The sequence below is a fragment of the Taeniopygia guttata genome, chromosome 9 (assembly GCF_048771995.1).
Source record: "Taeniopygia guttata chromosome 9, bTaeGut7.mat, whole genome shotgun sequence".
NCBI classification, from domain to species: Eukaryota; Metazoa; Chordata; class Aves; order Passeriformes; family Estrildidae; genus Taeniopygia; species Taeniopygia guttata.
The window spans coordinates 18957615-18982802 of NC_133034.1; the positions used below are offsets into that span (position 1 = coordinate 18957615).

General features: G+C 37.5%; 1 protein-coding gene across 8 annotated transcripts in view; it reads right to left on the reverse strand.

Annotated features, from left to right (window-relative positions):
• Positions 1-25188, reverse strand: part of LOC115496429 (uncharacterized) — a 266317-nt gene that overhangs the window by 208359 nt on the left and 32770 nt on the right. The window lies entirely within an intron of this gene.

A 25188-nucleotide genomic window follows, 5' to 3' on the forward strand; every position in this document is an offset into this window, starting at 1 on the left:
AAAAATTTTTCACTTCTATTGCACCCAAAACAGAAACAAACCAGTAGCACTTTGACGTAAGAGTGTTTCTTTCTACCACAGCCCCTCTTGACCCCCTGAGCTACAGCAGATTGCAGGACACAATCATCACACACCCCTTTTTGTCACAGGTTGTCACGAAGGCCAATTAATGGCAAGTTATTGCAGGCCTGATATTCCACTTAGCATCCAGCTGCATGCTGATTATAATATAGTTATGACATTAATATAATTACACATTCTATATATAATAGGCATTGTAGAACATATAATAACATAATATTGCCACAAAAGACAGTCTGGACTACAAGTCCTGAAAGTACGCACGGCTATTTCTTAATTTATTTTCCAAGCCTGATTTTTTCTTGTTCTAGCTACCTCTGTTACACTGAGGGAAAAAGCAACACTCACCCAGAGGAGGTCACAAGAGTCCTGTATGAGCAAACAGAGCACCCCAGCCTGGATCCCGCCTGGCGAACGGGATAAAATCCTCCAGCAGAGACACACAACTCTTCCCCCGGCTCGAGGGCAGACAGCACCAGGAAGGTGCAAACCTCCAGACTCCTCAAACCTGAGCCTGCTGTCTCTGCAACACTCTCGGGCTGACTACATTAGAAACAAGAGAACAACTCCACGAAACAAACTCTCGTGTAATTCCTCACATCATTGCTGATGGACTAACCAAGCCATCGCAGAGAATTCATTTAGCTTGGCGTAAAACATCCAGCCCTTACGGTGCAGGAACAATGCAAATGGATAATCAGGGGTATTGATTTCATAATGATTAATGGATATTGTACAGTATCTTTTTGCACTCTGCTTTCCTTACACAGCCAAGGCTCCCAGTAACGTCACGGGGAGTTTCTCGAGTGAAGAATGCTGGACTAGGTAACTGGTTCTGCACTTCAGGGCATCTTGCTCCGTTTGTTTTGTGCATAATAAAAGCTCATACTTGTACAGTAATTTAGCATTTCTGAATAAACAGAAATTGTGATTCATAATTCTCTATCTTCTTGTCCTCATTTCTTAAAAAAAAAAATGAGTCACTGTTGTTTAATCCGATAATTATGCAAACACTAAATCTTACACTGGAGGAGAAAATGTTAACACATATTGAAAAACCAAAATGCGTAGAACTATAATCTGTATGATAAAATGCATTACTCTGTTTAAAAGGATTGTTTTACAGAAGCAATTAACAATCAGCAATCATACAGTTCAGCCCGGTGTTTTGATGCCATCTGTTGGAGTAAGGCTTCACATTCCCTCGAATGAAGCTATAATTTTCTGTTTATGATTTCATTAGATGCATAGAGTGTAACAGCCACAAAAAGAAAGAGGAATTCACCAAACACTTTCATTTTAGAAAGAGCTGCTCTAAACATTTCTGTTTCACACAAATCTTCTCCCAAGAGGACAGGAAGTTACCAAATTTGCAGTCATTTCCAGAACTCAGTAACACATTCTAGTGTTTGAAGAAATGTATCAGAAGCTTTATTTCCTACCAACAAATTTCTGAAAAATGTATTTTATAAACATGACACATTTCATTTGACTCAAAAAACTGCTGTAAAAATTACTCAGAAGAAAAGATTTTTTTGTTCATTTCCAAAAACTGTAGTGATGTTTTTCCAATGGAGCAAGTTTGTTTTTTATATGTCTCACAAAAATACATTTTCCAGATTTATTAATTCATTAAATACTGATTAAATCGTTGGGGGATTTTTCACTACACTAGGGGGAGCCAGATCACTACATTGTACACACAATTAGCTCTAAGTTTAACCCTCTAAAAAGATTATTTTAAAGATAGCATTATAAACATCTCTAGCTGACAAACAAAACATATTTCTATATGATAGCACTAATACAGAAGTCCCATAATATACCATGGAATATTAGGTAAATAATAAAAGCTATAGAAATAAATTAAAATTACTCTTACTTATTTTTTATTATTTCATTGTCGTTATTAAATAGTCTGCTTTAATGTATGCAGGGGAAAAAAAAAAAAACCCAAACATCAAAACCCCAAATCAATCACCTGAAAACCAACCTAAACTAATTCTGCTTTCCATCCTAGTACCATACACCATGCAGATTCGCCCCTATAATGTTGGCCATTATATTATTAATTCAACAAGAGCATAAATAAGGAATACTACTACACTGAATGCATAACTATTACGTTTTTCTTATGCACTGATACCAATTACACAGAACTTTTTGCTAAGAGTAGAAGGAATAAATTCTGATTTTACTTTTCATGCGCCTACAAGTTTTAGTCCTCTAAAACAGACCCATTTGTAAATCTTTCCTTTTTAAAGCCTCCAATCAATTTACTCTGAGAGAAGGAAAATCTCATTCCTAAAAATAAAAAAATGAGTTGATATGGTAAATGATGACTTTAATTATTGATTCCTTTCAAGTGCTATGGTGAAAATTGCCCATTCAGTCACAGCTTTCAAAATCAAGAACAGACAAATGTACATGCAAAATGATGCCCAACTGTACAGACTTCAAAAAACCCAACTACCCCCCCCATGCCAACTCCACAGATGTCAAAGAGCTTCCTAGAACAAGGCAAAACTACTTATGAACTGCTAAAGGACCCACAAAGGCAGGTGCCAGCCACTGAACTGCAGATGCTGAAAAAAAATGAGCACAGTGATGTGGTACTATGTGTATCTGCTATATCTGAAAACAATGAGTTTGGTTAAAAACAGATTCCAAGAAACACCAAGGGCCTCTTGTTCAAATAGAGATCTGTTTATTCACTCCAAGAAGTCAAATATTGTGCAAACCTTTTATGTGACTGCAGTTAAATTATATGAATGAGACATTTAGCAATTAAAGATATGATTGCAAGTAGAAGAACCCTAAGATCTTAAAAACAATTATATTCTATTAATTTGTTTGGCCTCTTTCATTGGTATATTCAGATGTCTTTGGGTTTTTTGCTGTATTTGTCTTATAGTAATGTCTATTTAAACTACAAGGTTTTTCTAGAATACATTTTCCAGACTTGGGTATTTGACAAAAGTATATTCTTTTAAAACAAGGAATGTATTTTAGTACTAAAAAAATCTGACAATAGTAAGCATCACTATTTACCTTAAAAAAACCCAATTTCATCCTACTATTTCACTTTTTCTTTTGCATCCCCTACTCTCCACTCATGGTCTATTTTTTTCCCCTTACTCCCTCCTCCACCAGGGGATGAGCTGCCCTACATCATTTGTCAATTGTATTTCCAGTTAAACCTCCAGTAGAAACTCCTGGACGTGGCTTTCAAAGATTATTATTAAAATAATGAAAGGAAGGGGAAGGCTGAGATGGCCCCAGACTGAGTCTGTTGAGTCTGGTCTGGCTTGGCCATCCCAGGACTGTGATGACAGAAACATCAGTGGGGACAGGAGAATAAAATTGTTGTGCAGCAGGTGCTGTCTCTGGCTTGGAAGCAACATTTTACCAGGCTGATTTCTTTATAAACCCAGATTTAACTCCTATGTGAATAATAACTTGTATCTCAAAATATGACCCTTAAAATCTAATGAAAATTAGATTTGATCTAATCTGTGTTGCCCAGAAACAAATCCGACACAACAGTGAGTTGCTGGGAATATTCAAGAAATAATACTGCATTTCATTTATGAATATGAATCAATAGCTATGAGAAAAGGAAACTGTGGATCTCTTCAAGGTTTCCCTGGATAACATGTGGCCATGGCCCCTGTAGTGTATTACGCTAACAGCTACAGAAATATTTCCATTAGAAAGTACTTTAGATTATTTTCAAAACTTATTAAGCACTATAATGCTACTATCAGTACTTCTCCCAAGCTGAAAATACCTCACACAGACCTTTAGAGGTAGGAGGAGGATAAGTTAAAAGATGAGATTTTTAAAAAATCTCATATTGTGAGCCAAGTTAAAAAAAAAAACAAAACAAAAACCCTACAAAACTCACCTCAAAACTCCACAAACAGAACTGCATAAAGCATTCCAGCAAAATTCTAAGCTACTGCCACAACAGACACATTGTCTTCAAAGGCAGTGCTTGATGAACAAAGGAGCAGAGTTCATTTGAATTAACCCCCAATGAAAGTCACAGGTGTGGCACAAGAACCTGGCACTTTCTCCTCTCCCTGTTCTCACCCTGGACAGCTCCTTAACAAGGACAAAGGTTTGCTCTAGCAAAAGAGGTTTCCAAACAAATTCACTTGTTAGATTATGACAATTTTTACTAATTGAAGAAAAATTGACAAGAGAAAGATAAGTATTTAATATTCCATTGAAAGAAAAAGTATAGAAATAAACTACTCAAGAGGTTTCACAAGTTTTAACATCAAATCCCATGACAGCATCCTGATGCTCCAACACAAGCAGTCTTTTTATCTTTTTCTAAAACTACAACTCATTACTAACCAGCAGTTGGTTGGGTTCGACAGCTATTAAAGAACAGCTTTTTCCTCCAGTTAAAGCATGTGCAGTATCAGGTGGAGTTAACAAGTGTGCCCTTCCCACAACCTAAGTCCTAAATATCTCCAGGGACACCAAGTATGACATAAGTGATATACAAGGGCCTCTAATTTTAGTGGAAAGCAAAAGTCAACATTTCACTTCCAAAATGTTTTAGCATCTACTTTAAACAGTTTGCATTATTCTGTTCCACAATCTCCTTTGCCAAAGCTTGTCATAATTGATCTGAGCAAAGAGGTTTTATTCCTTACATGAACTTAGTGCAGCATTACAGCCTATGAACCACCCACCCCAGAGTTCCTTGTCAGCTACCAAATATTCTTTTCTGGCAGAGTCAGTCCATCAGTATGAACTTAGTGTATAAATATGTGTCCAAGTCTTGTACCTGGCTTTAATTTATCTATGGAATCTCTTATTCATAGCATGTGAACAACATTCAAAGCATGGCTAGGGTGGTTTTGTACTTCAGAAATTGTTAAAAAAAAAGCTCTGGGAGTTAGAAGACTAAATCCCACTGATTCAAATATTAGTGTAATTCTATCACTAAATAGCTCCTACCATTGGTATCCTCTACCATTAATCATCTTAAATATCATCTAACATCTACATCAGCTGAAAATAAAATTAATTCAGATGCCTCAATCTAGTCCCTGGCAGGTACTCATTAGCATAAGAAAACTGCTTCATGACTGCATACTGATTATATTCTATGTTCATAAATTACTTAAAAATAAAAAAGATAGGTGCAATTTTCAGAAGTCAGCTCTTCTACTTTTTTTTCCCCTGGTTTGTTTATTTGTTTTCTTAAGACAAACCCTCTCAAGTGTATTACAACCTTACATAGGTAAACCTGGACAAGAAATTGTATCTCATACACTCAGTTTTAGTAGACTTAATATCTGTCTTTATCAGTGCAGAATTGATCTAAAATTACTATAAAAGACAAATATATTTATTATCTACTGAAAAGATAAATAAATTTTAATGGTGACTGCTCTACACAAAAAAGACCCTTGAAATCAAACCACTGAATTTCAAGACCTCTTAAGATTATAACTTCTCACATGTACACTCTCTAAAATATCAAGTGAATATACACAGTGAAAAATCTATGAAAATATCAACAGAAATGACATTTTAACCAAAGGTGTATTGAAAAAGCTTTTATCTTCTGACTATTTGCTGGAATACCTCAGAAATATATGTGATCAGTCATCCCAGAAAACCAAAACAACAACAGGTAGGTACTTGTTGAACCAAGAAACATAATCTGCCCTGTGAATTCTTACCTTATTAACAAACAATCCAACAAACATGGTCTTAGAATACCTACACTTCACACATCAGGAAACCTCTGTACCAAGCAGTTTCAGTTTAAATTCTGCTTGCAGACCAGATGACTCACCTCCACAAAGAACAGAAAAACACTATTTACCTTCACTTTCTTTTCTACTGGCAGAAACAATATCTGATGTAACTTAATTTCCATAGTCACTTAAAGCAGTCAATCTTTTCCTTGAAAACTTTAGGGATAAGTCAGTCTCACTTAGCAGCTAAAACAAAAGAATATGTCAATAAACACATCATTTTCTATACTTTGACATGAACTAAGGCAGACAAATGAAAGCATTGCAATAAAAAGTCTTAGGACATTTAGTGTTCAGGCTGCAGTGGTCAGAGTCTGCTCTCAGTTACACAAAGCATTTGCTTACAACAGCATTTATTTAAGGGAACAAGACTCATGATGATCATTGGTCTAAGTAATGCCAGAACGTGGCACTGAAATTACATCTTTGCTTTTGGAACACAAGCAAGGCTTAATATACTTTTCAGCTGAACTTGCAGCTCAAACATGTTTTAGCTCCCTCTCACAAGGTTTCCAGGAAAAAATGTAGACCAAATAGAACTTTTATAAAATACATCATATGAATTGATTAATAGGCTCAACTAAGATATTTATCAAGCTTTTAATTTTGATAAGAATATTACTAAGTTTAAAATACAATTCCCTTATTTGCCTAACATTCAGGAGACTGAAAACTGAATCGATGTCATCCCTTTCTCAAATACACACAGAATTCATGCTGCAAGAGAATATGACTACTACAGTATACTAACATTTTATTCACTCTTTAAAACATGAATATTTAAACAGAAGACATTTTTCCCCATGCAGAAGCCTAAATAGAAGCTCTTATCTTCAATAGTAAAAGCTGTTATTTTTTTTTCAAGAGGTTTTAGACTGTATAGAGATAGTTACATACACAGGCATCTCAAATGAGAGGGCACCATACATACATGTAATTGGTTGCCTTTTCTTTTTCCTCGGCAGTCTGTACAAAACGTGAAAATGTGCCTGCTTCTGACTAGCCATTAAAAGGCAGTGGTTGCACCATACTGTGATTTGGGGAGCTGAAGAAAATAGCCAGAACTGACTGATATCTGATAAACAGTAACAGGAGTCAGTTTATTGCACCAATCGTTAAATAATGGTGCTGATTATAAGGCTGCTAACTGCAGATGCTGTAATTGTCTGTCATAAATCTTAGTCATTTGTGACAGGAGCACAATGAAAGAGAGCATCTGCTTGAGGGCAAATGACTTCTGATAAATATCAGCTCTGCTAAAATGTACTTGGATGTGTCTCAATATTTTGGAGAGCCATTCATGTTGCTTCCACAAATGTGAAGTTATTATTGGTTTGTATTGATTTTGCCACCTTGGGTTTGGGTTTTTTTTTCCTTTTTAAAGAGACAGAGTCAGAGAGTGACTCAAGGTTGAGTTGAATTGAATCTCTGCTCTTTATCTGATCTACTCATTCCTCTCAAATGCATGCTTGAGTGGAAAAAAAAAAATAATTGCACTTTTTCAGAAGATTGCTGTGCAGAAACACAGTCTGGAAAATTCAATATGTAGTTCAGGTTTTTATTTTTTCTCTTAAAGCAACTCCTTACTGAAGGAGAAGAAGCACTTTAAAGCATTGGTTCTGAACACAACACTTTAAAAGGATTTAAAGTAGCTGAAGTAAGAGTCAATTAAGCTAGTTCTGGAGAATAATAAAATGCAAATTAAAAAAGCTATCTGAAAGTATTTTTTTTTTGTTTTCAGAATAATTAACAACGCTTTAATTTCCTGTCCAACCTATATGAACACAATAAAGCCAGCTAAGTTCTTTCACCCTGTCTCTTACTGCTTTAGTCCTTAATGTTATAAATGCTTATCATTCAGTGGGAGATTACAGTATAATTTCACTATCACTGAGAGTGCTGCATTCACATATTCACATTTAAATATGCATTCCTTTGTGATACTCTCTACACATCATCAGGCTTACACCAAAAACATTTTCACAAGGTAGCAAACCTGAAATTTAAGATTGAAAATTTTACTGGTAACAGACCATTAAAATAGATAATGACTTTCCCTTCCAGCAATTCCTTGTTTAATTCAATGATCAGTGCTTAACCTTTGCAACAGATTAATTTAGATTCTACTGGCAGCTGTTTCTTCACTGCCCAATTGCACACACTGCCAAAATAGGTGTGACTCACGTGGTGCCTGTGCAAAACCTGTTGGAGTGAATCGATTGCAGCCACCTGATGGCAGCCTGACCCCACAGCTCCAGGTCAGCACACAGCCTGGGGGCTGCTTGGTGCAAGCAGTAAAGCTGAAAATCATCAACTCAGTGAAAAACAGTGTTTTCTACTCTTTAAATAAATTGAATAGGGGGCTAAGAGTAATCCAGCACAGAACCACATGTGATGTCCCAACCCCTGCCACCGGTGAGGTTCATTCTGGAGGTTTGCAGCACAACCCCATCACCTGATCCAAGGGAGAGGCAGCAGCAGCACCTGCCTGTGGGACAGCAACTGCAGACCGGTCAGAGGACACGAAGGGCACGGGGCCCCAGATGACATTTCTTGCCATGAGATAAGAGAGAAACTCTTCACCTGGTTTATACATAAATTAAATTTGAAATAAATGATACCACCCGTCCCCCCCAAACAACAGAGGAAATGAGCAGGAAGACATTTTCATAGCAGTGTGATGTGAGCAGCAGCAGGTCATGGAGAAACGTGATAATGTCCATGCTGTATTCAAAGCAACAAGGTTAACAGAGTTAGTGGGGGAAAATCCCTGACTGGAATATCATGGAAGACTGGTACAGTACCAAGTCAATGAGCAACAAAATGGCAGAGGAAATGAATGCTGACAGAAGTTGGGACACAGCTGTGAAGAACAAACACTCCACTTTTATCAAGGCATACAGAAGTTCCAAGGTTACTCCTATCATTTGGTCATATTCTATGTTTTAATTGTTTTATGGAAACACAGCTCAGTGGCCACATGTAGTCAAAAAAGTCAGCTAAACAGTGTGAATATTTTAAGACAACAGAATAGGAAATGAAATTGTGGTTTTGTACCTTTAATACTTAATGCAGTTCTTTGCGTTTCCTCCCCAAATTAGGTAACAGAAACAGAAAAGATTTTGAAAAGACAAGACTGTAAAGTTTCGACTAGACTCTAGCCATGGGGGATCTAAAAACCTAAAAAACTAACAAAATATGGGATACCGCAGTTGAAAAATCCACTGAAAATCCACAGAAATAAACCTGGAAGCTGAGGAAGGAGTCGGGAAGCGTTATGGTGTGAGTTTTTACATTCTGTCTTGGGTCTCCGTTGCTGATGTCTGCCAGAAGCAAGATATTGAGTCAAAAGGACTTTGGGTATTCATGACCTTGACAAAAAGGGGGTTACACTGAATCACAATTTTACTTAATGAATTGGCCCAAAGGAATCCCTCCTCACAATAAAGTTTGCACGTGAACAAAAAGAAAAGTTGATATCAATAGTTTTACAAAAACTTGCTTAATGTCTTATGATATTTTGTCCCCAAAGATTATTTTCATTTTCTAATTCATCTTTAGTTTCTAAAGATATATAAGACACAAACTGACCTCAGAAAAGTTTATTCTTCCTCGAACTGCATTTTTTCTGATCACTATTCCTACTTTCTGCAGTACACTGCCTTAGCTTCCACCTCCAGTTCCCAGACAATTTGGAGATGAAGGCTGTGATAAATTCTGGATAGGCAACAGGAGAATACATTCACTGAAGTCTAATAGAAAACATGATCCTTACTTTTTCTCAGTGAAACAAACCCCCAGACAATCAACAACAAAAACACAGAACAGAACACAGGCACCCAAATGGTTTTCAAGTTCAAGTGTTCAGGTATTAGTCCATATTTAATATATAAGTACTTAAAATTATTTATAAACACAATAGTTATTAGACCTGTTGGAAAGGTGGTCTTGTCTTTGCTCATGGTTCAACATCTCTCTTGATACATGTTAGCAACAGGTTGTGAAACCTCAAAAGTATGTGATCTTTATAAAAGCTAAGTTGGCTTTCTTTGCCAGTTCCTCAGTAACCAATACCATAGTGATTTTATTTCAAATTTAATAATTGGAATGCTTGTTTTGATCCTTTAGCATTTGCCTTTTTCCTCTGCAATCAAGAAAGCTGAGATTCAGGCATAAGCCAAGTGCCAGGTAGGTAGGCTATCTCCTCCCATGTGAAATTAAAGACCAAAAGGAAATACTTTAGCTTTATGTTCAGCAGCTTTCAATCCCTGTCAAGTTATGGATTGATATGCAAGCTGCCAGGATCTAAGTGTTTGTCTGCAACTTAGGACATCAAACAAAAGGAGCTAGGTTCAAAGCAAGAAGTTACAAGAAGTGCTTGTGTCTCCCTTGTACGTTTACATATCAACTAAATTCCTGCCCCTGTAGGTAAGAATTACCCATTCTTTTACTGATAGATATCAATATTACTTTATTAACATCCTCAGATTTCTTTAGCTTACTGTTTGCCATGTAAATTTTCTGTGCACATCAGCATTTTTAAGCTGGTGCTACCCTGGACCTGCAGCCTGGGCAGAGCAGCAAGGCTGGGTAAGTAAAGCCCTGTGGTGGATCTACAACAACAGAGCAGCTCCTGGATTCAGCTGCTCCCTGAAACACCATCAGCAGAGGAACCTTTCCCCAGCTTTCAGCTGAGGCAAGTCCAGCAGCAGTCACAGTCTCAGACTGCAACTGAGAGTCAGCAGCAAAACTTTGCAGCACAAGTCTTGTTCAAATGTACTCAAGAAAACCACTGCTGGTAGAGAGGACTGGAGTAAATTACATTGCCCAGTTAGCCTTGGGGCTAAAGCAGTAACTCCAAGTGTAAGTTTATTTCAGTTTAAAAACAAAACCTCTAAATCAGTGCCAATGAAAATCTTCCATTAAAAATTACTGTCAAGGAGCAAGGGAAAAGAGTTGAAACTCAGTTCAATTCAGACTTGAAGCTGTTTCCAAAGAATGCCCTGAAAGCTTTCACAAAACCCACAACATCATCATTGAAATTACTTTTTTGTGATTGTTGAACCAGATGCTTTTATTCCCCATCTCCCCCAATATTTAATTATTGGTTTAATAGACATCTACAGTAATTTTTCCTCAGGTTTTAATCACTGTACCAAACTTGTTAAGGGTACACCAAAACATTTTCAGGCCTGTAGACAACAGGATATCTTACAGAACACTTAAGAATGAAGATGAATGTAAATAGCTTGTTTTAAGTTGAAGACAAAATCTGGATTTGGAGGACATAGTTGTCTTGTTTTAGGAGTAGGCCAAAAGAGTTATTACCCACGTGAACAGAAACTCCTCTATGTGATGGATGTACAACAACACCTCAGTTTTTACTAGACGATAATAGCATCGTGTCAATGGATTTTTTTCCAAGAAAAATCTGTATGCAGAATCAAATGCTGAAGGAGCAGCATTGCTTAATTTCAAATTTAAACTTAAACAAATTTGCAAGTTTGAATTACAAGTCTTCTTAGATTCATTTATTTTCTCTTTAAGTCCAAACAAAGAAGTTGTAGCCTGGAAGTTTCTCTGGAATGAGACTCAATCCTTTGAAACTGCCTGTGCAGCAGTCACTGCAGGCCCCTCCATCCCTGCTGAGGAATGCCAGGGGATCAGCAGGTGCCAGGCTGTGCCCGAGGGCCACATGGGCATTCCTGCAGGAGAGCTCGGAGCCTTTCCCGGGGCACTCAAGGGGTTAAACCCGCTGCAATGTGCATTAAGCACATGTTTCAGCCAGCAGGGTGCCAGTCTAAGATGTCCTCAAAGCCTAATTTGATAGATATTATGCCATATGCTGCTGCAAGTAGTTAGTAATAAAGAAAGTAAAATTTTTATGGATGAGCAAAACAGGAGCTCTTATGGATGGAGTGGTTTTAAATCAGGTGTATAATTTACGTACCGTCAGACCACATGTAGAGTGCATTACTCAATTGAACTTACAAGCAGATAGGAAGGCAGTTTCTTTTAATAAGCACTTCTTCAACTTATTGGCTCTACAATTACTTGCACCAATTACCAGCAGCTGCTGCCTGTTTGGTGTTTTATCTTAGACAAGGAGTTACATTAGTTTCTAATCAACAAACCATTCAAGGACTCTTTAAAAATATTTAAATTTAATTTACCCATTTATTTTGAATTAACTGAAATACTGGATATTTTCATTGTAGTACTTTGGTTCTTCTTATTTTCTTCTCCAAACATAGATTTACTGTTGTAACATTTAAATGTAAATTTTTATAAAGCTGAGAATATACATTATAACACATTTAATTCAGGCATTTATATGCAGCATCAACATTGGCCTTATTGACAATATGTGGTAGTTAATATACAGGTGATTTCTTGCCATAGAATTCATTATACTCCAAAACCTTTCTGACATGTTCAAGTCTTTTAGCATTCTTTATTTACCTGTCTGACTCAAAACTAATAGAGTGCTGGCTAATATAGCAATGGAAAAATTACCAGAAAAAGCAATTAGAAAAAACCCCATGAAGCCACTGTCACAAGAAGGATTTTTTTTTTTTTCCTTTATCTCAAGATTTTCAATATTATAGTTCTAGAAATTTCCAAGCAACTTAATGGCACTTGAAAACCACCTTCCTGTAACAGAATAACTGGTATTTCTTTCGTAGTTTTTCTTCAAAAATATCCAAGGGAGAAAGAAAGGAAAATAAATAATTTAAAACTGTAAGTAGCAGAAATAGCTGAAAACTAAAATGTACTGCAATATCAAGGAGTTTTTCAGAGAAGTAATATCTGCTGGAAATGTGAGAGGCTGCAGGGTAAAGATGCTGTGCAGGCACAAGAGCCTTCCCCACAGAAAACTCCTGGGAGACAACTGCCTTTCAAGCCATAAAACTGTCTATTATAAAGAAAACAGGTAAGAATAAATAAATGAACAAACAAATAAAACCCCTACAATGAGACCAAACAAACACAATCACATTTTGCATTTTTGCATTTACATGTTATTGATTCCCAATCATCTTTTGAGTTTATTTTCTTAGGCATGGGGACATCCTTCACACTCACACGTGCCATGTGCTGGGAACTCAACATCTGGCCAGATGTGATTGGGACAGGCACCATTAGTGCTCAATCCACCCCAGAGAGTGAATCAGCCACAACAGAAGAGAAATCGTACAGCAGAAGCCAAAATTGGGGCAGTTACCACAATTTCAGGTTTAGCACTCAAGAGAGAGAAGATGACAGTTCAGTGAAGTCTCTCAAATCCATTTGAGAGGTACAAAATGATATAAGTCCAAACGCAGTAAAAATATTTGTTTCCCATTCACACAGAGCTTTTTAGTCATACATTTCAACTGTTTGAAGGAAATGAGGAAAACCCCTCATTATTCTTAGTTTTCTGAAATCACACATCAGCACGTGCAACTCCTGAACTTTCTTAAAATAATAAAGCTAAACAGAGCACCTTGTTTCCTCTTATCTCTTGAAAACCAAATAATCAAAACTGCTAAGAAACCCAGAAAATTCATTGAGTGGGGCCTCAGGATGAATGCTTCATATAATAAAAGAGTCCTCTGTAAATACCAGGACATGACAACTATTTGCAGAACTCAGGGCCAGAGGGGATTTCTATATACTGGCTCCAAACACAGATCTCCAACAATAATCACAGAATAAATCTGGTGGCAGTAAACCTTGGGAAGTTGTCTGACCCATCCCTTACACTCCCCTTAAAGCAAGGTCTACTTCAGACCTCGTCTTGAATTGAATTGCACCAAAAATGCCAACAGAAAATGAGGAAATTATTCTGAAAAAAAAAAAAAAAGAAAAAAGAAAAAAAAAAAGAAAATTAATAGAGAATGTCAGTTGACAACAGGTAATGAATCAACCTTTTATGCCTCAGAAGTTACTATGTGTATACTCTTCCTTCTTGATCCTCTGCAAAACATGACAAAAAAGCCCTGAAAGGATGGGGTAATTTTATGGGATTTAACAGAACATAGGTAAGTAGTCAGACCTTCTTCCCTCGTCCAAAAAAATCAGTATTTTCCACAAGAGAGGAAGGTCCTGCCCTCTGTCCACCATAGACTTACAATTTGGTTTCTCCATTATACTAACAGTGTATTAAAGCCACCCAAGATGATAAAATATTTTGCTATTAAAGTTTAGAAGCAAAAACATTCATATTTTTATTGCAAATTCCTTTAACTCCTGCAGTTAAATTACAAATTATCCATCTTTTAATGTCATCTCTCACAGCTGGGAAAAATCTAACCCTCTCAGGACTCAATCAGATATTCACACCAATTTGTGTAATTAACACTAAGCTTAATATCTCAGTTAATTACGACTGCAAACACTTTCTTAAAATAATTCAAACTCACTAACTTACAGAAACAAAACAAAGAAACTGAGCACCACTTAAAAATTACTCACATGGAGTTTTGAGAAGATTAATTTAAAATCTCTTAGGCATTTAGAAGAAAAAAAAAAAAAGAAAAAAAAAAGAGCATCCATAAAACCTGAGGTTCATATACCAGAAGGGTCTGCTCAAGTTATTTGCTTGTACCCCTTCAAGGTGCAAGTAAATACATTTCCAGTTCACTATGTGCCCCTAATTTGTATGAGATCTTGTTCCAGTTTTCCCATGGGTATTTTCTACTCCCACCCCAATGCACATGCGGGATTGAATAACATTCTTGAAAAACACACAGGGTTCTCACATGCTTCCTGAAAGAAAGGTGGTCCATCCCACCAGCAGAACTGAAGACTCCACATATATGTTTGGCTACTCATAATTTACATTCCACCTGGTCTTCTGATAATATCCAGAGGAATGACATTTTTTAAGCACATACACAGAGTATCCTGCAAAACACACACCAGGAAAGGGGCTGCTGGTGACTCTGGATGATACATGAGGGTGCTCAGAAAATTGTATGAGGGCCTTACCCCCTTCCCTGGATCAAACCTGTAGAATGCCAAGCACTCATTATGCACAATCCTCTAAGCACAGTAGTCATCCTACTGAACACTACAGAAACTACAGCAATACAAACTATTTTCCAGATCAAAGTCTTTCCCTGTGGAATAGTAAAGGCATAGAGATATGTCTTGCAAAATTAAAATCAAGGACGGTTACTTCAATCAAGAAAAAAAATACAAAAATGACCAAGGCACCCAAATGACAGCTGGAGTGGACTCCCATTTATCATGATCCTTCCTCTTATCCATTTAAGCCCCAAAAAGAAGCAGTAGTTGTTCAATCTGCTGCTTATTTTTCACATAGTAAACTTGCTTTTATAAGGTAGCAGTTATTTAGGTGTTCCTTACAATGACACTTCAATTTTTTCTCTCAATCATCTTAATCTGGATAGAGGCAAAGAAGTTATATCTTTTAGCAATTCCCAAGTCCAGATAATGTATAGAAAATAAAATCTAAAATCATTTGTTGTTTTAGTATTACTTAGCCACCTTAAAAAAGATGGATACAACAACACTAGTCACTCCTTCCATTATCCTAAAATTGGATATATTCACCATGACAAAAATAAAGCCTTACTTTCAGTTACTCACACAAAATTATCTGGTCTATGATATTATCTTTACTGGTCATCCAATAAGACAAAATTGACATCTTCTAAAACAGTGGAGTATCCCATTCAATTCTCAGCCCTGAAACTTAAGACTCAGGCTCCCAAAACTACAAGAGCTCCTCAGACAAACTCCTAAACTACCAGAAGACAACCAAAATCAGAGCCCCAAAAAAAGTCCTACTGTTTAGTACAGATGATAGTGTTGAGGCCATGAGAGAAAAGATTAGTTATTTTTGTATTTCTCTACATATGTGACTTAGGACTAAGATCAAGTCCACTGGATCTCATCAAGTAAATGTGTTCTGAAAGGAAACAGAAAGAATAAAAATATCCTTCTTGTTATGAATGGAAGGGGATATCCAGGTTTAAAGAAGTCTGATTATTTCTGTCTCATTCCTACCAGCTCTCTTAAAATGCACATCTCATGTTCCCCAAGGCAAGTTAAAACCCAAACACACAAAACCCCTCACAGCTCTTCAGGACAGAAAATGTTTGTGCATGAACTTATTTTTTCACAACATCAGAAATGGAATGGTCATTTCTTCCATTGTTGTTTCTTCCCCAAATGGTACCTCTGCAGTCCATGTAACCACACCCAGCAGGGCTTCAGCTGCCCAAGCTGGGCACCACAGCATTCACTGCCACAGCAAAGTTCCTCCCAGTTCCTCCCAGTGTCTGCACTAACCAACACCCAAAAATGGTAGCTACTTTGTGAATATTAAGAAATGAAATAAACCACAATTTACAGACTCCAGCACTTGGTCAAATTCAAGGTGATTCTTCTCACCACTGACTTTTTTTAAAAGCACACATCTGTGGTTCTTATTGCCAGGATTAATGAGCACTGCCTATAATGTGTTGTAAAGCAGGAATCATTACCACCTCCTACTCAGAGCCATTTTAATCACAATCTCAGTATTTGGGTAGCTCTGCTAATTAACAAACTACTATTACTGGAAAGATGGGATTTGCACATTATTTCAAGTGGGTTTTAACAGTCTTTGAACAATAACTACTAAATTTGTTAGCAGTTTGTACTATTTTAAGAAGGAAAAAATGACATGATTTTTCAAAAGTCTAGAAACTAGGAAGATATACGATTTAATTAAAAGCTGCATTTATATAAAGTTGGTTTTGTTGTTTTTTCTTTGCTTGTTTTCAAAATAAATATTTGGCCATCTCAACAGACTGTTTGCAACAATTGATTCTGGGTAAGAGCACCAGCATTTCTGACACTTCCTCTCCTCACCATCCAAGCTGTGGCCTCATTTCAACTACTGCTGAAGACACAAAAGCAATGGTAAATTCTATTACCAGATCACATGTACATTGAACAACAACTCCAGAGATAGCTATGCAGAAAGGTTCAAACTCTTTATTTGAGCAGCCATCTAAAGAGCAGCAATTACAAGGAACCATAAGGCAGAGAGAGCCATAACATTTTTCATACCCTCACCAGTAAAGTGATGTCATAATTTCATCAGTGCTCAAAGACTCCCAGGTTCTCACAGTAGAAGAACAGGTTTGATTTCACCCACAAGTCATTCAAAACAATGAAGACACAGGGTTTAAGCTTTTATGCATTCAGACTGTACAACGGGCTTTATCCAAGAGAACAGGAAGAAGGTAGCATTGAAAGGTACTTTCATAATGGCCTAGTCCTTTATAACTTTTCTTTGTCAAAGGTGGTAGAGGTGAAAAGATGATTAATTTATCTTAAAGAAAATAAAGGACTCTAGTAGTATTTATTTGCTTATCCTACAAATTTGTATTGCAGGATAATTGTGGGATTATTATTTGTATTGCAGGATAATTGTGGGATTATCTCAAGACAGGAATGCAATATATTCATATGTTACCATTGCACCATAGTATTATTCCATACTGTTCTGGATAAGAAAAATGTAGCCATCATACAACAGATTCAGACAGAATTTAATTTTTTAAAATCCCATTTTAGCCTCACATGTTGATTTCTCAGCCCACCATACACAACTTGTCCCCCTGCTGACTGCAGTTCCTGGAAGGCCAAGCAAGGCCCCTGAGCACACAGTTCTAGTGCTGGCTGCTGGGAGCATCACTTCAAACCTGGACTGCAAAACTCACAGCCAGCACATTTAGAGATTCCCTTCATCATCACCCTTCTTGTTTCATTGCCGATTCTCCAAGACTCAGATCTCTCAGTTTTCATCACAAAGCTGAGATTTCTCAGGCCCATCACCACATTTCCAGGATGGCTTCAGGGCCAAGTCTGCTTCCAAAGATGACTTTTTCCTGGTCAGAGTTACACAAAACTCCAGAATACACTAAACCCGTGTCAGATCACTTCTATGTATTCTCTTTCTATATCCTGTACCTAAAAGCAGGGTTTTTTGGACCCAAAAGCTTTTGTGTTCTTCAAGGCAAAATAAATTGCCAAAAGAACAACGGAAATCTTTCCAAGGATTTCATTGCTAAAGTCATTATTCAAAACAGATGATGTTGCCAAATTTCCAGTACAGAATAACACTCCAGTCCCTGCCTTCCCCTCCTCCCCTGAGCTACAGATATTCTTTGCAAAACTGTTATTAATAATTCAAAGAATAAAAAAATTAAGGAAGACAGACAGAGAAGGTTGAAAATGTGGGTTTATAATGTGCCATAAGTTTCTAATGGGAAAAAATTAACAAAAAAGCAAGTCCTTAGGAAGCAGAAAAAACAAAATACACAGACGTACAAAAGAAGGAACTCTTCCTCCACATATACATAGTACATGTATCCAAATTTTATCCATGTATCCGGACTTAGACCTGCATGCATTAAGAAAATCAGTCTCATTATAACATATGCAAGTAAAATGTTACTGAGTCACAAAACTTACTAAAATAAAGTTAATCCAATTCATTCAGAATACAAGAAATTGTGCCTTTTTAGCTGCAACTGTCTGAGCCCTATAAGTGCATTTATTCTAAATTAAAACCTTTTTGTGTGTTCAATTTCTTTCACTTTGCGATATCATAAACCATCTAGTTATCAAAATCACCTTGTAGGAAACACATGAGCTTGAGAATTTAGCAGTAAAGCTTTAATAAAAGTAGTGAGATACTATTCAATATAAAACTAAAAAAAAGTAAATAAAAGTAATCTGGCTTTATGTCATAATAGCTGTCATCATTCTAAATAAGTACTTTGTCCACCATCTAAATCTCCTCTAGGAACTCCATAATCAGGATGGATAAATTCATATTCTATGCTGCACAGGAAAGAGAGAAGTCAATGCACACAGAAGTATCAACTCCTTGAAAAACTGGACAAATTGGTTTCACCTGTGCCATTCACACACCATTCTCTATAAATACACAGAAGTTCTGCATCTAAAAATACGATTCTGATATAAACCATAAACCACTATTTTTCTGTCCAACAAATAAAAGGGAGCTTTGGAGAGGTTTATCATACTCAGTAATGCTTGTTGAAACTTACTTAAAGCTGAATTCCCAGAGCAACTCTTAATTCTTCAGTATGCACTGGCTAGTGTCATAAGAGTAGCAAGATCAATATTTTTTGCATAAACAATAAAGGAAAACAGATTCAACAATTTCCTATCAATATCAAATGAGTTCATAATTTGATAAACTCATCCTGAACACAAAAAAGCAGATATGCTCAATATTGATATACATTCAACTCTGCTATTTTTATTTAGAAGGCCCCTGAGTATGAGAAAAGTCTTATTGGAAGAGTCAATACCAATTCCTGAGGTGAGGTACTACAGGAGACATAAATTAGCTTTTCTTCTTGCTGGCAGATGAAACCTTGCAAAGTCACAAACACTCAAAACTCCCTCCTTAAGCTGCTCCCTGAATCCAGGCTCCTCTCCCCATTGAAAAGAATGACCATTCTACTTTTGCATCAGCAAACGAAGTTACTTACAACCACTTCAAAACCACAGAAATATCAGAATCCTCAAACTGTTTATGCTCATTCTTAGCTTTTAAAGCCTGGATGTCAGGCAGCAGAGACTAAAGCAGGTTATTAATATTGCAGATATTCCCAGGCCATGCTATCACTTTGCTGCAGCATCTCCACTGGAGCGCCCCAGGGCAAGCAGCACGCAGGGAACAGTTCAGCAGAGCACAGAGTGGGTGCTGCCAGTAGGAGATGGAACTTTGCTCTAACTAACTTTGCTCTAACTAACTAACTTTGCTGGAACTTTGGTGGAACTTTGGTGGAAAAGCGGAATTTCATCGCCCGCCCCCAAATCCCGGCTCTGTTCATGTTCCATTTGCCAACAGCGCCACCTGGTGGCGGCGCGGCCGCTCCCTCTGCCGAGGGAACCCGCGGGGACAAAGCGCGGACAGAGAATTTCTCTCCGTTTTTTGACCCCTCGGAGTATTTCTGGCATGCACACACAGCCCCTGCGAACTGCAAAGCCTTCTTGGTTCTTTACTCGCGCTCCAAGTTGTCCATAAATCAAACTTTTCACGCAGGAAGTTGTGTCGTGAGCTCGGTGCAAAATTTCTGCAACTGCACGTAATTATTTTGCTCAACTAAACTCGTGTAAAAAGCAGTCATCCACGGTAATAAAAAGGCAATTATTCTGGTTTCTAGGGGTTGGAGATAATTGCGTAAATATTGTCGCAGTTTTTAAAATAAAATACGTACTATCAAGAATACTCCTTTTACACTAGTATTCATTCACTAAAGTAGTTAAGGTGTATTATCTTCTTTTCATACTGTTTTTAACACACAGAGTTCCATGCCATGTATGGATCTTATGCAAATGCTCTTTGATTTCAAATGAGACTTTGCATACTAAGGAGTCTATTTTCCCATCAATGCAGAAGAGATTTACGCACATAAGTCCCATTACCATTAATGGGACTCACCCACATAAATCCCCTGCACATTGATAGACCCTTAGGATTTACATTGAAATGGGTCCTTTAGAGCCATTACAATGTCAACCTTTTGCCAGGATTTTGAGTATTAACAATACTAAGCAATACGTGGCAATCTTAATGTGTAAAATCCCAGCAAAAGGCACAACACAGAATGATATGAACAGAGCAAAAAATTCTCACTCTTATGCTATTTAAAGATGATCTCTAATTATTCTTTACCTGTCCATATTCCTATTGGTTGTTTTCCATCATTACTTTCCTTATTAAAAATCCTACTTCCTATTTTCCATGACTGTCCTCTTTCCCAAACAAGCACTGCTCAAAATCTCCTCTAAAACATCAGGGGAACAATATGTTTCTATTTTTCAGCTGAACAATTTTCCTCCCATTAACTTTTCTTTTAGATTGTTACAATATCTTGGCTTCCCTTTTTTTTTAACTGGTAAGCCTACATTATAAATGCAGTAGTATAAACCCAGTGGCTTAAGTGCAGCAAGCAAGATAAGACCAAACCAGCATAGTAGCAGTACTATATTTGTTTGCATGCAGGTAAGAATAATTCTCCAAATACACCCCAGTATCAATCTGTCCCTCAAGGCTATAGCAAGAAAATCAAGGTCACCGACATTCCCACATGTTGTTAAAAACAACCACGTATCGCCAAACTAAACTCAGATGCCACCAAAAAAAGCAACATTTGTCACCTACACTCTCAGAAATACTTGAAACAGCTCTATTTTCCGTACACACAAAGGCAGTTCAACTCTTAATTTGGTGCCTAACTTTCCACAGATTCACATGAGCGGTGTGGTGCTTAAAGAGAAATTAGAAACTAAAATATTTCTACAGAACTTTATTGACCAGTAACTTGGTTGCTGAGAAATCTGCATAATGGCAAGCTCACACGGCTGTTTGCCCTCCCTTTATTGCCACTGTGACAGGATCAAGAAGCAGAAGCAGCAAGGTATACTTGATGAACAAGAATACTTTACTTGAAAAAATAAATCTTAGGCATGATTCTTTGTTTTGTCTTAAAATTACATATAAAAATATATTTGTGGTGTTGGATTGCACTGATAATATTTTACCTTTCAGCAGGCACTAAAGCACTGAATTGCTAAGTGACAGCAGGACAGCTACATCATAAACAGGACCACCAAGTCACTTCAGTCCTGAAAGTCTTTCCCCTCAGTACTAAACAGAAACTCCTAATCTAAGTTATGCAAAACTTAACATCTTGGCAACAGGCTGCCACTGTTGGAAATGTACAATCCCATCATAAGATGGAAATGGTGATGCAAACAGTAACTATTTTATATTAATAAAGCAAACAATTCTCATTTTACAGGCAGGGATGAGGTCAAGAGCCACGCTCTGGGTGACCAGCAGCAGCTCCAGCACCCGGCTGCTCCTGCCTCTTATGGATACATCACTGCTGCAAAGCAATAAACACTCAAAAGGCTCCTGCCACTGTTTCATACTGTAGGTTTAGGATCTGCCTTCAACATAATACAAAAAAAAAGCAAGTAAATAAATAAATAAACAGAGAGAAGGAGCGAGAGAGCGCACGCGAAACAGCGGCTGAGTAACCATGGTGATTCCTGAGCTCACACACAGGACAGAGAACCTGCATTGTGTGTGACCTTTTCCTACTCCACACATGAAGTAAGACTCCACTGGCTCCAGCAGCAGGACTAGGATGTGTCATCATTCCTACAGGATCAGGCTCTTAGGACCAGATTTCCTAAGTTATTTATATTTTTTAGGAAAATTACATTTAAGCAGGCATATATCTTTGTGAATTTGAGTCTCAGTGAAGAAAACCAAACAACAGTAAAACACCAAAGAAAACCACACCACAAACAGGTACTATTGTCCAGATGCACAAAAGAACCAAATCTCTGACAGGGTTTATATGTAATTTAAAAGCCATACAACTAAAACCTGCAGAAGAATTGCCAGCATGTTTTCCCCAAGCTTGGCAAATCATCCCTTATTTCTCACAAACCAAATCATGCCAGAACTTTCCTTATTCTTCAGCAGGCCTAATTAGGCTCCTGCCTAAATAGCTCTGTGGTTAAATCTCCATGTTTGTCAGTGGCATGTTCAATGTGACTAACACACCTACAGGTCAGTCTCTGTACATTGTGGTGGAGCTCAAGACACCCTCTTCCCCTTTCATTTTAAGAGAAAACACAAGATGGTGCTAGAGGTGATAATGCTCCTTTTAATGCTGAATTTCCCCCAGTAGAGCCCTGCCCAGATTTTGTAAAAGTAGTCATCATTTATTAGAAGAGTTTTACACTCTCATATCCCAGAAGAAGGGTCTATAATTACCTGGTAATGTGCTAGCTGGAAGTACCACCCATTTAAATTTAAATTGCTCCGTTTTGCAGATTTATCATGATTCAGCAAATGGGAAATGTTCTCATGGAAGGGTAAAGCCCTAGTATGGGAGGGGCAGATCAGGTCCTGAAACCTCAAATGAGAGTTTACTTGCTGGCTGAATGCAACAGGAACAGGACATCTCAGAACTGACTCCCAGCACTTGACTCAGTTTTTCTATATCATAGCTCAATGAGCCCACCAATAAAAAAAACCTCAATTAAAACAAAAAAATGCAACTTATAATGGTTTATTCTTGCTTTTGCCAAGCAACTCTGCTTGTGTAAGAAAAATCACATCATTGACACTGTCCAGTTGTCCTGATTCAACAGAGCTTCACACAAGCTCCTAACAGACATTTAATTGCAGAGTACTTGGGGCATGGAGTTCAGAGACCCATTCTAAATCTTAAATTCATTAATGTCTGCTCATTTTCCTGGCCAGAAACAGGCCAGTTTTTCCCTTTCCCAATTACCCACCTTCACTGAGCCCTTGGAACAATCTAAATTTTCCCACAGCAGCATCAAGATGAAAACTACAGTCTCAGTCCTCAAGCCCTTTCCTCCTCTTGATACTGAAGAGGAGAGGGGGAGAGAGAAGACAGACAGGACAGGGACCAGCTCAGAGCTGAAGAACGGGGCAGCCATCCTGAGCTATCAGATTTCTGTTCTCTCCTTGCTTTGCAAATGGGTTCAGCTCCTGCTTCCTTAGGGGAAGTACAAACTCCTGCCAGCAGGCCTGAAGAGCTGCTGCACTCCAGGGAAAAGTAGCCCTAAGTACTCCTTTGGCTCATGAAAGGGTGCATCACTCCCCCTTGCAGTCTGACATCTCCAAGCTCTGTTCAAAGCAGATTAATGAGAAGAATTTGAGAGTTAACAGAACAGGTGCCAGTGGCTGAAATGCCATTGCTCAGGTTCAATTGTTCCCACTCTTGATAGGATCTCCTGTAGTCAGCTGCTTCTACAGCCAATTTCATCTGTCTCTAACGATTGTGTAACAGCAGGAATGGACTGCTGGTTTGTTTTTTGTATTTTTGCCACAAAACAACCTTGCTGTGATGACACAGTGACTATATTTAGTTCCTGTTCTGTACTAAAGTATAATGCTCAGCTAGAAGTTTTTATCCTCTGTCATTGTGTAATCTATATATAAAACTTAAAATACAGTTTCTTGCCAAAAGGCAGGAGGTGGTGATATTTCTGTAGCTATAGATAGTAGTTACCATGTACTCAGAATTACACTTGCATTTAAAAAAATTACACACATTACTGTTGCACAGTGAACTTCTATGATTTACATGTCATCTTCTTAATTTTACTAGTCAAAATACACTTTTGCTTTTGCTCCTCAACAAAAAAAATTGTATATTACTAATGCTAAGGCTGTGATGTGAAGTGACAGAAGCCAGGAAAATTCAAAGTTACATCTGACACTGTATCCTTTACTCACAAGGCTGGGTTAAGACAAGACAATGGCTGTCTACACTTCCAAGTTCCCAGGCTTTGTTAAATATGTATCATAACCGTCACACTAATTTAAAAAGTGTCTCTCTTCTTCTTTCCTTAAAAAGGGGGTTTTAAAAGTGGTTTTATTCCTTGATACAATTTATAAAACATTGAAGAAACAGAAGAACAAGAAATAAATATTGCTTTAAAATTCAGATATTTTATATATAATTTTAGATGCATATTACAGCACCTTAATGATATACCAGGTGCAAGTCTGCACTGCAGAAAATCCAGGCTTCATGCTTCTTCCCAGTTCTTTATGTTTTTGTGACTTACAACAAAGGGATTTACCAGCCCCAAATGGAACAGCCAGCAAAGATTTTCCAGAGTCTCACAGGGAGCCTGAGATGGGCCTTCCATGGAAGAGAGAGGAAGACTGGATCAGAATTTAGTGCTGGGACAACTGAGCTGAATTCACCCCTCTCTCAGATGTTTTGTGATGCATTAAGAAAAATCCCCTGGTTTCCACATCCAAGGGCCCCACAATAAAATGGGAAGGTGGGACACAGCAAGTACAGGCACAGACAGTGAGGTGCCCAGGTGAGACAGGGTGGGGAACCAGGTGGGAACAAATATATCCAGAATAAAGTGCCTGGCTGTGGAAAAGTACTGTTCAGTTTATATTCTGCTGTAGCTAAAATCTTGATCATTTATACAACACTATTATCCATAGGTTTTAAATATTTGTGAAGTTATTTATTTATCATCAAAACACTACCACTATGAGACCAGATATCAGTGGAGAACAGATAAAAGAAATGAGTTGCCCATGACCATTGAAATTTCCATGGCAGAACAAAAGAAACTGAGGCAATTTCTGCCTCTTTTGGCTTTCTCACATGAGGACTGCAGCTGCTAAGCATGAAAAACTGAAAGAATACAGGAATTTCATTAAGTTATTTGATTATATTACAAATTTGATCAAAAA